Source organism: Momordica charantia (assembly GCF_013281855.1).
Source record: "Momordica charantia cultivar OHB3-1 chromosome 9 unlocalized genomic scaffold, Mcharantia_2.0 BLBB01000009.1, whole genome shotgun sequence".
Classification (NCBI taxonomy): Eukaryota; Viridiplantae; Streptophyta; class Magnoliopsida; order Cucurbitales; family Cucurbitaceae; genus Momordica; species Momordica charantia.
This window is the reverse complement of record NW_028275167.1, coordinates 17471595-17489293: the sequence shown is the minus strand read 5'-3', so window position 1 is coordinate 17489293 and position 17699 is coordinate 17471595.

The window sequence follows — 17699 nt, the reverse complement described above, 5'->3', positions numbered from 1 at the left end:
CTTGGACTTGCGCTTCACACTTCCAATGAATCCGCACACCATTGCTGCAAAATAAACAAGCATAAAGTTAGAAATCAAAGGAAAGACAAAATTGAAGTTGCGATCGAGCACGGCTTACCGAGCTCGGAGTTCGGCCTGGAAGTTTCAATTGGTCGAACTAAAGGATTGTAGTCCAATAGCCCTGATTCTTGCAGCAGCTTGTCGGTGACCAAGGTCCCGATCTTCCGGCCCCTTGGGAAGTTGTCCTTGTAGAATTTGAGGGTGTCGAAGGTGGCTTGAGCGAGCTCGGGAATCGGCTTGATCGATACTGCACAAAATAAACAAAAGTTCGAGTTAGATATGAATACCAAGAAATAAAAAGAAAAAGAAAATAAGAAAAACTTCATACCTAGGTTCCCAAACCTAGCAGGCACGTCAAAGAAGGGACGACCTGATTCGTCCTTTGCCAACCACTCTTCAGAGGCAAAGAACCACTTACCTACCCATCCTTTGATGGAGGTCGGCCCATTGACTATACCACCCGCGCCCTTCCTTGCGCACATATAGTACCGACCTGGTTTTTTGGCTATCCTCTTGGCCTCAAAAAACCCAAGAAGCTGTTCAACACTTAGCAGCTCGGCCTCATCTTCGTCCCGAGCTCGCAACCAAAAAAGAATTGCTAAAGCAAAAATGACACCCCACCCATTGGGGGCCACTTGAGGAGGAGCTAGTCTAGTTCGGTTTAAAAACTCCTTGGCGAAAGGATGAAGGGGAAGCCTGAGGTCGTACTCAAACATCTTTAGATAGAGAGTGACCCATCCCTCTGGAGGATTGTCAGCTCTTTCCCTTTCCTCTGAGATCCTAAGAAGGATATCGTTTGGAATGTTAAACCCCCTACGAAGGGGTCCAAGATAATGCTCGGGCATCCTAAAAGGGTACTCCAGACCCTGGCCCGAGGTGGAGGTATCACTATCCTCTCCATCATCTGAGAACCTAAAGTTCTCTACTTCTTCAAGCTCGGACTCTAACCTACGAGCTAAGACCTCCCCAGAGTCACTTGGTTTGGGGGGCGAACTACTTATCGTCCGACCTAAACTACCCAAGCTATCGCTACTGGAGGGGGAAGACAAGAAAACTACCATGTTTGAAAGAAGAGTAAGAGCAAGAAGAAATGACTGACCTAAAGAAAGGGTTCGAGCTGGTTTTAGATCGAACTCCAGAAATTCAGGAAACGTAAGGTTTGACCTGAAGTTTCGGGACTATTTATAGCTGATCGGAAAAACCTCCACGTCGTACATGTGTAATCAACGAGCTGCTGAGATCTTCTCGGGATACGCAACGGCGAAACACTTGAGTGCTCTGACAACCTGGCAAGATCGAAACGTCTTCCGCAACGGTCATATTCCCTCTACAAATGAGAAGTCGCCACGTGTCCAAAATAGATTCGAGTGAACTTGTCTGCCAGGTCGAGATCGAACCTGACAGAGAGGGGGCCAATGTTTGGGTGTAAACATACCCAAGACACGTGGAGGACCCTTATTGGTGTTTAAAGAAACTAAATAAAGAAGGATTGCTTAGGTCCACCTCGGCACAGCCGAGGTGGCCGGGTTCGCCCGTGATAAAAGACCAAGTATGAGCACCAAGGTTCGACCTGACTAGGGTTCGATCTGCTCGGAACCCGACAGGTCCGATATGAGAAAAGGACACATAACTGTCGGTCGTGTGTACTGTCGGATCCGTCAACTATAAATAGAGGGCTTCATTTCACACTCAGGTATTGAATCTCACCTCGAACTAAATAAGGAGTCCGATCTATACTGACTTGAGCGTCGGAGTGCTTACCCCCTTGTGCAGGTCCACTCTAGTGTTCAGGTCTGAACCGGAGACCGGGTTCGAGTTTAATTCGTGAAGAACCGTTGTACAAATTCCTGCATAAAAAAATTTCATATCATATGTGTATCAAACATATATCACATATATATCAGGAGTATATCTGTCAATCATAGTTATATCATAAGTAAATCAATAATATATCAAAAGTCAATCAGTTCTATATCACCTATAGTAGTATATATCATAGTTATATCAGAAGTAAATCAATTTCATATCAAATATATATGAAACATATATCACATATACATCAGGAGTATATCTGTCAATCATAGTTATATCATAAGTAAATCAATAGTATATCAAAAGTCAATCAGTTCTATATCACCTATAGTAGTATATATCATAGTTATATCAGAAGTAAATCAATTTCATATCAAATATATATGAAATATATATCATGAGTATATCTGTCAATCATAGTTATATCATAAGTAAATCAATAGTGTATCAGAAGTCAATCAATGTCACCTATAGTAGTAGATATCATAGTTATATCAGAAGTAAATCAATTTCATACCATATGAATATCAAACATATATCACTTATATATCAGAAGTATATTTATCATTCATTAGTATATCAGAAGTCAATCAGAAATAATTTATTGTTGGTTCGAGCCTGCAGGATATATTTGTAATTTAGAACGTGGGCCTCCGTTTTTTTTGTAAAAGAATATGCTATATGTGAAAAATTCAAACCTTGTTGCTATTTTGTTGTCCGTTTTTTTTAGAATTCCCCTGACAAATTAAGTCTATTTGATTTTAGAAATTTTTTTATACAACTACTAGCAAAATAAGAGACATTAATTAAGGTACCTTAATTCTAGGGAAGCATCTCAAAATAATTGAAGAATGAAATTTGAACAACTAAATTTTATTAAATCTATCTAAAACTTGATAACATAGATCTTAAAACTGAAGATTTAATATTAAGATATTTTTTTCAACGTTTAAACTTGCTAAATTTTTTTTATTTAGAATTTAAAACTTGTTTGGGGAAGGGAATACCCTAGACACGTGGAGGACCCCTATTGGCGCTCCAAGATGGCTCATGAGTCATGCCCAACTCGGACCGCCGAGATGGCCGCCACTAACGTCGACAAATGCTAAGTATGAGGGCCGAGGTGAACCTGGCTCAGGTCTGACCTACCGGGGAGCTCGGTAGGGGCCGATGTGAGCAACTGTCGGCGGCGTGATTATCGGGCGTAACCGTCGGTCCCGAGATTATCGGGTGTAACCGACGGTCCCGAGATTACCGAATGTAACCGTCGCGAGATTAGCGGGGCTACCGCCCATAAGTAGAGGACCTCACCCCACGATCAGGTATGATGATTTCTGGCCTCGAACTAATCTGGGAATCCGACCTATACTAACTTGATCGTCGGAGTGCTCACCTTTTTGTGCAGGTCCGCCCAAGCGTTCAGGTCGGTCCGGAGGCCGAGTTCGAGCTGCAATCAGGAACACACTGTTGTGCATATCCTTGCATAAACATTTGGCGCCGTCTGTGGGGACGACAATCTAAGTCATCCCAATTCTTTTAAACCAACACGCGAGCGAACATGGTTCAACCAGCGAACTCGACCAATACGACAGATCGAAGGACTCTAGCTGCCAGCGATGCCCCCCAGAGGGAGGTCAGAGCAGCAGCGGTAGAGGGGCAAGGTCACGACGGCCTAGTAACGGAACCCCTCCGCAGGTCGGCACGGATCACCGCGCCCGCCCTACCGCCTGCGCACCCGAGGACGCCCAAGGCCACCCATGGCCGAGGTGGGACCTCTAAGAAACGCGCCCGGGGTCCAGCCCCGGCTCCAACAAGCGAGAACTTTGATGCGCTCAAGAAAGAGATGGAGGCAATGCGCACACAAATGCGCTCCGTGGAGGAAATGTATAACGAAATGATGCTAGCTGCAAGCGCAGGGTCCCGATCTGAAAATCGAGTGGTGCGCGTGGACGTACGCGAGCAAATGGGTTCCCACCTCGGCCCAGCCGAGGAGGAACGTCCCGAAGACAACGAGAGCGAGGGGTACACTCGCCAGAAGAGAGACCTCCGTGAGCATCTCAACAGAAAGAGAGGCTCGTCTCTCCGAAAAGGGCAGTCACCATCCCGCTCACACAGGAGCTCCAACCAGCAGGCTGAATACTCTCACAACCCCGCAGGGATAATCATGAGGGAGGAGTTCGACCAGCTGAGGGGGGAGCTCGATGCTCAGGTGGAGGCCTTAAAGGCCAATTGTGAGCAGAAAGACGATTCACTGAACGATGGCGACTTGGGAGAATCGCCTTTCACCTCGGACGTTTTGGAAGCACCAATCCCTCCGAAGTTCAAAGCTCCTACCGTGAAACCTTATGATGGGACGAAGGACCCCAAGGACTATGTTGAGGTCTTTGAAGGCCTCATGGACTTCCAAGCGGCATCAGACGCAATCAAATGCCGCGCCTTTCAGATCGCGCTTACTGGCAGCGCGCGATTGTGGTATCGGAGACTGCCAGCCAGGTCGATCTCGACCTACTCTCAGCTGAGAAGGGAGTTCCTCGCCCAGTTCTCTTCTCTGCACTATGACAAAAAGACAGCGACCCATCTCGCCACCATCAGGAAGAATAAGGGTGAGACACTGCGGGAGTATGTCACCAGATTCTAGGAGGAGCAGTTGAAGGTTGCACACTGCTCCGATGACTCGGCCATGTGCTATTTCCTCACTGGTCTAGCCGACGAAGCCCTCACGGTGAAACTTGGAGAGGAGGCCCCGGCCACCTTCGCCGAGGTACTTCAGAAGGCGAAGAAAGTCATCGATGGACAGGAGCTTCTCCGAACCAAAACCGGCCGACCGGAGCGAAAGATCGGCCGGGGCAGAAGTGGGAAAGATGTAGAAAGGGCAGATCCCAAGTCCAAGGACAAGGGATCCTTTTCCAGCGGCCGAGCTGAGTATCAAAGGGCGGAGAACGGACCCACCAGGAGCCGACCTTATGAGCGCTTCACCCCGACCACGATTCCAATTTCCGAGATCCTAACGAACATCGAGGAGTCTGGAATGGAAAAACTACTCAAGCGTCCTGAGAAACTTCGGGGAGCCCTAGAGAGGCGCAGCAAGGACAAGTATTGCCGCTTCCATCGGGAGCACGGCCACAACACGTCGGATTGTTGGGAGTTGAAGCACCAAATTGAGGATCTAATTCAAGACGGCTACTTCAAGAAGTTTGTGGGAAAGCCCAGGACCAGCTCGGCAGAGAAAAAGGAAGAGCGAAAGCGTTCAAGGACGCCACCCCGACGCACCGACCGACCTGCGGTCATCAATACCATTTTTGGAGGGCCAAGCGGGGGTCAGTCCGGACATAAAAGAAAGGAGTTAGCCCGTGCAGCCAGGCGCGAGGTGTTCATCATCAGGGAGCAGGGGCCGACCTGCCCAATCACCTTTGACGGTGCAGACTTGGAGGAGGTCCACCTGCCCCACAATGATGCACTTGTGATTGCTCTCTTGATTGATCATGTGGTGGTCAGGAGAGTGCTGGTAGACGGGGGCGCATCCGCTAACATCCTGTCCTTACCGACCTACCTCGCCTTGGGATGGACGAGGTCGCAATTGAAGAGGAGCCCGACACCGCTGGTTGGGTTCTCTGGAGAATCGGTCATCCCAGAGGGTTGCATTGACTTGCCGGTCACGCTGGGGCAGGATCAAACTCGGGTCACTCAAATGGCCGAGTTCGTAGTAATTGACGGTAGATCGCCTATAACGCCATCTTTGGGCGACCCATCATCCACTCATTTCGGGCCATTTCCTCAACACTTCATCAAGTTTTGAAGTATCCCACCCCCAATGGCGTGGGCACGGTCCGAGGAGAACAGGCCGCTTCGAGGGAGTGTTATGCCTCCGCACTCAAAGGCTCATCGGTCTGCGCCCTCGAAACTCTCGCCGGCAGGGATGGGCCGCTCGAGTTCGAGGCCGACCTGCCGAGGAAGGAGTTTGCCGCACCCACTGAGGAGCTCGAGCTTGTTCCTCTGCTTAGTCCCGAGAAGCAGGTAAGCATAGGAACCAAGCTGGGGGCCACCGACAGAGAGGAGCTAATCCACTTCCTCAGATCCAACTCGGACGTCTTTGCGTGGTCCCATGAGAACATGCCTGGCATTGACCCGCGAATTATGACGCATCGCCTCAGCATAGATCCATCATTCCGACCTGTGAAACAAAAGAGAAGACCTATAAACAAGGAGAGGAGTGATGTAATTGTTGAGGAAGTTAACAAACTTTTGAAAGCTGAATACATAAGAGAAATTTCGTATCCCGAGTGGCTCTCCAATGTTGTATTAGTTAAAAAATCTAACGGCAAGTGGCGAATGTGCGTAGATTTTACGAACTTAAATAAGGCATGCCCGAAAGATTGCTTCCCACTGCCGAGGATTGATCAGCTCGTAGACGCCACAGCCGGGCACGAACTGCTCACCTTCATGGACGCCTACTCTGGGTACAACCAAATCAAGATGCATGTCCCAGATGAAGGTCATACCGCTTTCATAACAGACCAAGGTCTGTACTGCTACAAGGTGATGCCCTTCGGGTTAAAGAACGCAGGAGCGACCTACCAGAGAATGGTGAACAAAATGTTCGCCAAGCAGATCGGCCGGAATATGGAAGTGTATGTGGATGACATGTTTGTCAAGAGCAAGCAGTCTAAGTCGTATCTCTCCGACCTGGCCGAAGCCTTCGAGGTCTTGAGGGCATATCAAATGAAGCTCAACCCGGCTAAATGTGCCTTTGGAGTCTCCTCAGGAAAATTCCTCGGCTTCATGGTGAATAACCGGAGAATCGAGGCCAACCCCGAAAAGATTAAAGCCGTGACCGAGATGGAGGCACCGAAGACGCTGAAGCAGCTTCAGTGTCTCAATGGCAGGATTGCGGCCCTGAGCCGGTTTGTTTCAAGAGCGACAGATAAGTGCCTTCCTTTCTTCAAAATCCTACGAAAGAAAGGGCCGTTTGAATGGACAGCGGAGTGCGAGCAAGCGTTTCAGCAATTGAAGAGCTACCTCTGTTCGGCACTTTTGCTCGTCAAGCCCATGCCGGGGGACAAGCTCCAATTGTACTTAGCAGTGTCAGACAGTGCCGTTAGCTCGGTCCTAATCAGGCAAGAGGAAGCGCGGCAAAACCCGGTCTACTACACAAGCAAGGCTATGACCGAGGCCGAGACTAGGTACCCTCAGATGGAGAAGTTGGCTCTCGCTTTGGTCACCTCGGCCCGACGGCTCAGACCATACTTCCAAGCCCATACGGTGGTGGTGCTCACTAACTTGCCCCTAAAAAGCATCTTCCATAAGCCGGAAGCTTCTAGACGCCTAATGAAGTGGGCAATAGAGCTAAGTGAGTACGACATCCAGTTCGAACCCAGAACTGCGTTGAAAGGACAAGCAGCGGCAGATTTCATAGCCGAGCTCACACCACCTTCCGAACTAAGCGAGCCCGACCTACCGTGGACAGTCTATGTCGACAGATCCTCCAATGAGAAGGGGTGCGGGGCCGGGGTCCTCTTGCTCGGACCAGGGGGCGAGCGATTCGAGTATGCCTTGCGGTTCGGCTTCCGGACTTCTAACAACGAGGCTGAGTATGAAGCATTTATTGCCGGCCTGCGAATCGCTCGAGCATTGGGGGCCTCTTGTGTTAAGGTCTTCAGTGACTCCCAGCTGGTTGTGAGCCAGATCAAGGACGAGTACCAAGCCAAAGATACCCGAATGGAGAAGTATTTGGGCAAGGTCAGATCGTACTTTGCCCAGTTTCGAACTTACGAAGTAAGCCGGATTCCGCGAGCAGAAAATTCTAATGCTGACGCCTTGGCCAAGTTAGCATCGGCGTACGAGACCGACCTGGCCAGGTCGATCCCCGTCGAGATCCTAGATAATCCCTCGATCTTAGAGCCAGATCTGATGGAGATCGGCGCTCCAGAATCCTCATGGATGGACCCGATCGCGGACTTCATTAGGGGCAACTCACCACAAGACCCCAAGGAGCGCAGAAAGTTGGCAAGGCGGGCAGCTCGGTTCGTGGTCCGAGATGGGGCATTGTACCGACGTGGCTTTTCCCTGCCTCTGTTGAGATGTCTAACCCCTGAAGAGGGCCTGTACGTCCTCAGAGAGATCCACGAAGGAGTGTGCGGCAATCACTCAGGCGCCCGGTCGCTGTCAGCCAAAGTGATCCGACAAGGATACTATTGGCCGACCCTCAGCCAGGACGCCAAGAAGTTCGTTAGAACTTGCGGCAATTGCCAACGCTATGGAACCATAATCCACCAACCTCCCGAGCTGCTCACCCCCATCTCGGCCCCGTGGCCATTCGCGCAGTGGGGGGTAGATATCATTGGTCCTTTCCCTTTGGGCAAGGGCCAGACCAAGTTTGCTGTGGTTGCTGTGGATTACTTCACCAAGTGGGCCGAGGTCGAAGCGCTCTCCCACATAACGGAATCCAGGGTCACGTCCTTCGTATGGACGAATATCATATGTCGCTTTGGTATACCGCAGGCCATAGTGACAGACAATGGGAAGCAGTTTGACAACGCCAAGTTCAAAGACTTTTGCAGCAAACTTGGCATGAGTCATCTTAGCTCGTCCCCCGCACACCCGCAAGCAAATGGGCAGGTGGAGGCAGTCAACAAGATCATCAAGCGAGGCATCAAACTTCGACTGGACTCCAAGAAAGGCAGGTGGGCCGAGGAGCTACCAGAGGTTTTATGGTCGTACTGGACCACCCAACGAGAGTCGACGGGTGAGACCCCGTTCTCCTTGGCCTTCGGCTCCGAAGCTGTAGTCCCGGTTGAGATCGGCATGCCATCTGACAGAGTAGAGCATTACGAGCATTCGACAAATGAGGAAGAGCTGCTCCTCAACCTCGACTTGTTGGAAGAAAGAAGAGCAATGGCCCAGCTACGCCTGGCGGAATATCATGGCAGAATGGCCAGACATTACAACGCCCGCGTTCGACCTCGGACCTTTCAGGTCGGACATCTGGTCTTAAGGAGGGTCCAAACCCATGTGGGTGCCCTTGATCCGGCCTGGGAGGGCCCATTTGAGATCAAGGGCATAGTCCGACCTGGGACGTACATATTGGCCGATCTGAAAAGAGATGTCCTTGCGCACCCGTGGAACGCGGAACACCTGAAGCGTTATTATCCTTGAAACGCCAAAAGGGTTTTCAATGAATCTGTAACGACTGTTCCAAAAGCATTATGATCGGAATGAATGTGATGATTTAATTTCGTGCTTCCGAGCTCGACCAGAAATTAAATGGGGGCCACGGACTCCCACGCGATCACATTCTAGCAGTTGGTTTAAATTCAATCCTCCGAAGCCTAAGGCAAAGGGGCGATGTGAAAAGTTCAAAATGATCAAGCCTCCGAACTTGGGGGTACGAAGAACGATATGAAGAATAGCTACGGACTTAGGATTTTAGCCTTTTAACCTTTTTTAAGTTAAGGGTGAAATGTTAAAAATCCAGAGTTGATGCAATGTATTGAATATTAAGAGATTCAAGCTCAAACTTACAACTATTTTAACTGAAGGCGCGACCTCAAAGGTAAGAGGTGCGAGGTGACATTGGCTGCAGTTCAAGAAAAAAAAAGCAAAGAAAAGAGGTTGCCAACAACAAAGTAGAAACAAATGGGAGCCTCTTTATTGAATGAAGAGCAGAGCCAAGGCTTATAGACCTTGCAGCTCTGCCCTGACACTTACAAACAAAAAGAAAAGGGAGGAAGAACAGCGAAAAGCCTCGTGAAGGGTGGTCGCCTAAGAGCCTGCTTGGGGAGCGCCCTCTTGAGTAGAGCCGACCTGGTCCTCTTCGGGATCGGAGTAGTCAGAGTCCAGATCTCTGACATACTGATCCACCAACGCTTGGGGGCCAGGGGTGCCGCCAGGCCCAGACGCCCACTTCTCGGCATATCTCCTTTTCAGACCGCTGAGATCGATCTGAAGGTCGGGCATGTCGGAAGCAATGCCCTTCATGAGGAACTTGAAGCCCGCGTCAGAGAAGTCTTTGGCAAATCCATCGAAGTCAGGATGTTGCCTAAACGATTCCTCCAATAGGACTCCATCGCTGAGCCGCTCCTTCGCCGTCTCCAGCTCGGCAGTCGCATGCTCCAGCTCCTTACCTTCGCTTCAAGCGCCTGGAGCATGTCGTCCTTCTCCTTCAGGAGCTGGAACTTCTCCTTCTCCAAGCCCCTGGTGATAGCGTGGGCAGCTCGGAGTTGGGCCTTATGTCTGTCCTCTTCCTTCTTCAGCAGCTCGGCCTGAGACTCCACCTCGGCCTTCAAAGTCTCCACCTCAGAGTGAGCCTTCAGCAGCTCATCCTTCATGGTGGAGGAAGCAGCCTCCAAGGCAGCAGAGAACTCCTCTTTCTCCCTCGCTGCCAGAACTTCCCTCCCATCCAGCTCGGCCTTTACAGCCAGAGCCGATTGAATGGAAGCAACGAACGCCTGAGAAACGGTACAAGGAAAAAGTTAGACCGAACTACCTGTCGGGTGAAATTAAGCAAAAATGGGGACACTAGTCTTACCTCGGCGGCGTAATCGATGGTCCTCTGCAGAACAGACCCAGGGTCGCTCACAAATTTGGACGCCCTCCTTAGGCAGCGGTCCAAACTTGCAGCTGAGATGCGGGACACCTGGTCCCTCACCCCGGAACTTGACGGCTCAATTTTGAACCGTGCTGTCACATCGGACGTCCCGCCCATCCTGGCCGCAGGATCGTCCACCCGATCTGCGAAACTTGCAGGCAAGACCCTGCAAGCTCCGACCTCCGAGGGGGAGACCGCCTTCTTTTTCTTCCTTCTTCGCTTCAGAGGGGCCTCCTCCCTCACCTCCTCGCCCAAAGGCGGGGCGTCCACCGCCTCGGTCTGGGCGTCCACCGCCTCGGTATGATCCCTGGGGCGCTTCTCCCTCGAGGGACCCCCAGAAGACTCCAGCTCGATCACTGGGGCTGGATCTTCCGAGGCAGGCCCTGCCACGGCTGGGGTGGCAGGTTTCGAACTCTGGGCGGCCTCAAGAGCATGGGCTCGGCCCTTGGACTTGCGCTTCACGCTGCTTGCAAATCCGCAAACCATGGCTGCGAAATAAAAGCAGGGGTCAACACAAGGTTAAAGGAAAAAGGGGAGAGGCAAGCTCGGCGTACCAAGTTCAGAGTTCGGCCTTGAGGATTCAATGGGACGAACTGCAGGGTTGTAATCAAGCAGCCCGGACACAAGCAGCAGCTCGTCGGTCACCAAGGTTCCAACCTTCCTACCCCTCGGAAAGCGCTCCTTGTAGTATTTCAGCGTGTCGAAGGAGGCTTGTGTAAGCTCGGGGACTGGTCGGATTGAAACTGCACGAAGACAAAATCCGAGTTAGACCTGAATAACAGAAAAGAAAATTGCGAAAAGCAAGAACTACTCCGTACCTAGGTTCCCAAACCTAGTGGGGACGTCAAAGAAGGAACGACTTGACTCGTCCTTTGCGAGCCATTCCCCGGAAGCGTAGAACCACTTCCTCACCCATCCCTTGATGGAGGTCGGCCCCTTAACTATACCGCCTGCGCCTTTCCTTGCGCACATATAGAACCGACCGGGCTTCTTAGCTATCCTTTTCGCTTCGAAGCACGCGAGGAGCTGGTCTACGTCCAACAGCTCGGCCTCCTCACTATCTCGAGCTCGTAGCCAAAAAAGGATGGCCAAAGCGAAAATGACACCCCACCCATTGGGGGCCACTTGAGCCGGAGTCAACCCAGTCCGGAAGAGAAATTCTTGGACAAAAGGGTGAAGGGGAAGTCTGAGGCCGTACTCAAACATTTTGAAGTAGAGAGTGACCCATCCCTCTGGAGGATTGTCAGCTCTCTCCCCCTCCTCCGGAAGCCTGAGGAGGATGTTCTCAGGGATGGCGAACCCCCTACGAAGGGATCCGAGGTAGTGCTCAGGTATCCTAGAAGGGTATTCCAAACCCTGACCTGAAGTGGAGGCGTCACTATCCTCCCCGTCATCGGAGAGCCTAAAGTTTTCTACCTCCTCGAGCTCGGACTCTAACCTACGAGCTAAATCGGATCCTAAGTTGCTACTAAAAGAGGACGACATGTTGACTACGTTCGAAAGAGAGAGGGAAGAGACCGACCTACCAAGGGTTCGAGCTGCCTTCAGATCGAACTCCAAGAATTCAGGGAACGTAAGGTATGACCTGAAGGATTGGGGGCATTTATAGCCCGTCGGAAGAATTTTCCCACCGTACACGTGTAATCAACGAGCGGCTAGGATCCTCCCTGAGATCCGAAGCGTCGGAATATTTGAATATTCCGACGATAAATCTTCCGCGACGGTTGTATTTTCCCACGAATAGGAAGTCGCCACGTGTCCAAAGCAAGTCGAATGAACTTCTCTGCCAGGTCGAGATCGGACCAGACAGAGAGGGGGCCAATGTTTGGGGAAGGGAATACCCTGGACACGTGGAGGACCCCTGTTGGCGCTCCAAGATGGCTCATGAGTCATGCCCAACTCGGACCGCCGAGATGGCCGCCACTAACGTCGACAAATGCTAAGTATGAGGGCCGAGGTGAACCTGGCCCAGTTCTGACCTACCGGGGAGCTCAGTAGGGGCCGATGTGAGAAACTGTCCGCGGCGTGATTATCGGGCGTAACCGTCGGTCCCGAGATTACCGGGTGTAACCAACGGTCCCGAGATTACCGAATGTAACCGTCGCGAGATTAGCGGGGCTACCGCCCATAAGTAGAGGACCTCACCCCACGATCAGGTATGATGATTTCTGGCCTCGAACTAAACTGGGAATCCGACCTATACTAACTTGATCGTCGGAGTGCTCACCTTTTTGTGCAGGTCCGCCCAAGCGTTCAGGTCGGTCCGGAGGCCGAGTTCGAGCTGCAATCTGGAACACACTATTGTGCATATCCTTGCATAAACAAAACTTGTGAGTAAGAGCAAGAGTAATGGTAGGTGAATTTTTAGTTCGCAGTGGCACCGATACCTGGTTTTGCATTCACTGCTTGACGTTTCAACAGTGATCGTTCTGCATTTCTTTCCCTACCCAGCACTCCCTTCCACTTAGTTTCACATCTTCGAGCATAGCCACCACCCATCACTCATCTTCCGCTTTTGTATCCATAGTCATTCTTTAAATCGAGTCGTTCTTTCGGTAGGTAAAGATTTCCAACATTATTTAGAAAGTGAAGAGGTTTATTTACAACTGAGATTTTGTAATCTTGATTTAAATGGGACTACATTTATAAATAACAAATAAAAAATTAATTATTTTTTTTAATATTCACTGAACTCTTTTTTTTTTTTAACGGTTAGAGATGTGTATTTATATTTGGTGCATTATTATTTCTTTTATATAAAATAGTTCCTGACTACTAGGTATATATATGCAAATCTATACTAGAACAATTTTTAACGGTTAAAACATAAATGATTTGACAATTAAAGGTCGTTAACATAACATCCTCTAAAGAGCATTCAAAAGAAATGCAATTCATTATTTTAATTAGAAAACGAGGAAGAGGGAAGGGGTGCAACCTGAGAATAACTTCTTCTCCTTCAAAATGGAATAAATTATTGCATTTATTTGTTGTTTTTAGAACTTGCATGGGTATTTTCCTTATTTGGATATATGCATACTTACCTCTCATTTTTTTATTTATATTTAACTCTTATTCTTTGAGGTAGTTTACCTATGGATTTATAGAACTATTTATATTTACATTTATTGCTTGTAATGATGAAAAGACTTCTAAACCATTTACTTTTATTATGAATGCATATTTACCTCTGAGTTTCTAAATTTATGGGATTTATCTTTTGTATATAGCCCTAACTACCTCAATGATATTTACTTTTCATTTTACTTGATTTACTTATGATGATCGACTCTCAACTTTGATGTATATTATTGTTGGTTTTATCTTTTCTGCATATATACCTAAGTGCAAATATCATCGAAATAGTTATGCACATTGGTGAAAATTTGTACAAAATAATAACAGTAATATGCAAAAAGCCAATGTAGATATAAAACTAGCCACGTATTATTTGATAGAGATGAAAATATAAGTACAAATATCATCAAGATATTAGGCATACATACACACTCGTGAAAATTGTGACAATAATCAAAAGTCAATATCCAATAAGCAAATGAAAATATTGAAACTAAACTCAGCATTATTTGATAGAGATGAAATTCAATTGCAAAACATAATTGGGGTAGGTAGACATAGGCAAACAAGAGATTCAAATTGGAAAATCGGTCAGGAGTAAAATAAATTTTTTTGAAAGAGAATTCAAATTTAATTTATTACTAAAATCAATTAAACCCTTCCATTTAAAATTAAATCTACTTAAAAACCAACTAGGGGGAGGTAGGTTTGTTTTGAAATATAGTAAATTCCAAATTAAACTTTTTTAGGTGAGGTTTAAACTAGAAGAGGGGTAAAGTTAGAAAATCAACCATGAATTTTCCTGGAAAATTGGTTGGCTCTCTGTGCAAATTATGATAGTATTGGCCATTTATTAAAATGAGGCACCACCCCCCCTAAATTATACTAAAGTATTTTAATTTCATCTAAGTTTGGTGGGCCTATAGTGGCGAATTCATAATTTTTATTGAGGATCTTGTACATCTGATGTGAAGTTAAAAGAAAAAATGCAACTTATAACATTAATCTCCAAATTTATTCCCGTTGACTCTTCAAAATTCAAATTAAAAATTATATAAAAGAAAAACGATCGAATCTCGAAAATTTGATGATTGATAAACAAAAAAATATATATCAATACAATAATTTATAGAGAAAATATTACTTATTACAATGTATATTTCTTTTTTTTCCCTTTTTTTTCCCGCAAGGTAAATATATTGAAAAAGATGAACAGAAATATTACTTATTACAATGTATATTTCTTTTCCTCTTCCATAAAATTAAAAAATTTAAAGGTGGCCTATCTGATAAATAGAGGAAAGAGTAATATTGCTTACAATTACCAGAGAGTTTTGTTTTCCTCCACTGTATCTGTCCTCATGTCGAGGGAAATTAAAGAATGAAAGAATGAAGAAACTTGGTGAGTTTGGAGCCCTTTCTACTCTCTTGCAAAAAGAAAAAAAGGGAAAAAAGAAGATCGCCTTGTATGGGCAAGAGAGAATGTGAAGAAAATATGAGGAAAGAGAACCGTACATGTGAGAGAGAGAGAAAAAGGGAGTTGTTTTGTGTCTAGCATTTCTTGTTTAATAGAGAGGAGAAATATTATTTTGGTTAAGGATAACCTGCATCATTCTAATTATCAAAAAGTAGAATCTGAATCGTTGTGATTAACATAGAGGATAATTTGCATCGTTGTGATAACTGAGAGGATAATTTGCATTGTTGCAATTAACTGAGACGATAATCTGTATCATTGTGATTAACATATCTTGTTGCTCACTTCTAGAACTCCATGCATCACTTTTTGTTGACGGGTTGCGGGCCTTGAGCTATTTTTTCTAACAAGAGGGCTTCAGAGAGGAAAATCTACATCATTGTGATTAACGAAGAGGATAATCTACATCTTTGTGATTAACGAAGAGGATAATCTGCATCGTTATGATTAACAAAGAGAAGAATCTCCATCATAGTGATTAACATATAGGAGAATCTACATCATAGTGATTAATAGAAAGGAAAATATGTATCATTGTAGTTAATAGAAAAGAAAATTTGCATCAGAGTGATTATCAAATAGAATATCTACCTCATTGCCATTAGTAGGGAGAGTGAGAAAATGTAAAAGAGGAGAAGGTTGCTTAATGGGAGAGTGGTAAGAGAGAAGAAAAAAGAGAGTGAGAAAATGAGAAAATGAGGGAGATTTGAGTAAAATATGGTTTGAAAAAAGATACTTTAAAATTTAAAATTTTGAATTTGAATTTTCAAATTTTTATTTATCAGATCATTTATATATACTAGTCTACTACCACCACATAAGATTTTTCAATTCAACGTTATATTATATTAACATAGTATGACAGTGAAATATCGGTGAAAGAAAACTTCCTTTTATAGTTCTAGAAAGTGTAAAAGTTGTAATATTTTTGAAAATTTTCTATTAAAGCTCTATAATTAAAGATAAAATATTTAAAAATGAAATATAATAACTTTTTCATTCAACCTTTTAAATTCCATACATTAATAAACTTTTTTTAGTACCATACATTAACATCTAAATTTTCATTTATTCAAAGTTAAATTTTCAAAAATTATATTTTACTTAATAAAATTTTTATTGAATTTGTAGTCTAATTGCATTATGGACTTATCAATTTTTTTTAGAAAATAAATACTCATAATATTTCATATAAAGTTAATGGTACTTATTTGAATCCATATTATATTCATTTGTGTATTTATTATATACATGTAAGAGATAGGTGAGTTGAAACTTTTGAGATTCTAACATTCTATTATTTATTCAAATTAAATATAAAATCATAAATTATTAGATATAAATAAGTCAAAATTTTCATATTCAAGTTCTTCATATTCATAACTTCCATATTATTATTAATAAAAGTTATTAAAAACAAAAAAAAATGACATGTTCAGTAAATTTGAAAGTTGATAAAGGAACATAGTGGTAAAAAAAGAATTTAGAGATTAATTAGCTTAAAAGAATTTTCTTTATTTAAAAAAATGTTTTTAAAATTAAAGATTATTTTTTAGCTAATTTTTTGTTTAGTACTTACTAAAACATGTCATATTGAATTAGAAAAAAAACTCAAAAGAAAAATATAATAAAGATAATAATATTATTTGTTATATGTTAATAGGAAATAAATTTTATTAAGAATCATATTACATCGATGAATTAAAAAAAAGCTATAGTATAAATTAAATTTCAAAATTATAACTATGAATAAACTTTGAAAATGAAAATAATAAGAATATTAATTATGAAACAATTTATAAAGATTTACAGAAGACCTTTATTTCAAAATAGTATCTAATATTGTCCACACCTTGTTGAGATATGATATCATACCACTTTGTAGGATTCAATTACGTTTCATTATAGAACAACACTACTTTATCATTTTTATCTATCAAAATACTCAATGTGATAGGCTATTGTACAATACCACACTACTTTTAAACATAAACAAAAGAAAGAGGAACAAACTCCTCTTGCACAAGGAAAGAAATATCTTCTAGCCAATCTTCGAACAAGATACAATGATCTTCGTTTTTCATTGCTAAGCGAGCCAAAGCATATGTCACTCTATTTTCATCTTTTTTAGTAAATATGCACATCGACCTTCACTACTAAATCCGTAAAAAAGGTAGACTAAAAAAAGAGAGCTAAATGGTTATGGAAAAAGTAAGAGAGAAACTCCATTATATACATGGAGATAGATAAGTTGAAACCTTTGAGATTCCAAAATTCCATTATTTATTCCAATTAAATATAAAATCATAAATTATTAGATATAAATAAGTCAAACTTTTCCCCTTCATATTCATAACTTCCACATTATTATTAATAAAAGTTATTAAAAACATAAAAAATCGCATGGATAGTAAAGGGACATAATGGTAAAAAAAAATATTTTTCGAAGATGGTAGCATTTGAATAGATTATAAATTATAGATATAGATATAGATATATATATATTATTTTGCTTTTTCCTTTTTCTCAGATCACAACAATAATTTTGAAAAAATAAAAAAAGTAACCAAATCAGGTCCTTTCCCTGAAACAAAAGAAACTTGGTAAACAATTTTATTTTTCCTATTTTTGTTTCTATTTTAAAAAAAAAAAACTTATATATTTGGCAAGCAATTCTATTTGTTTCTA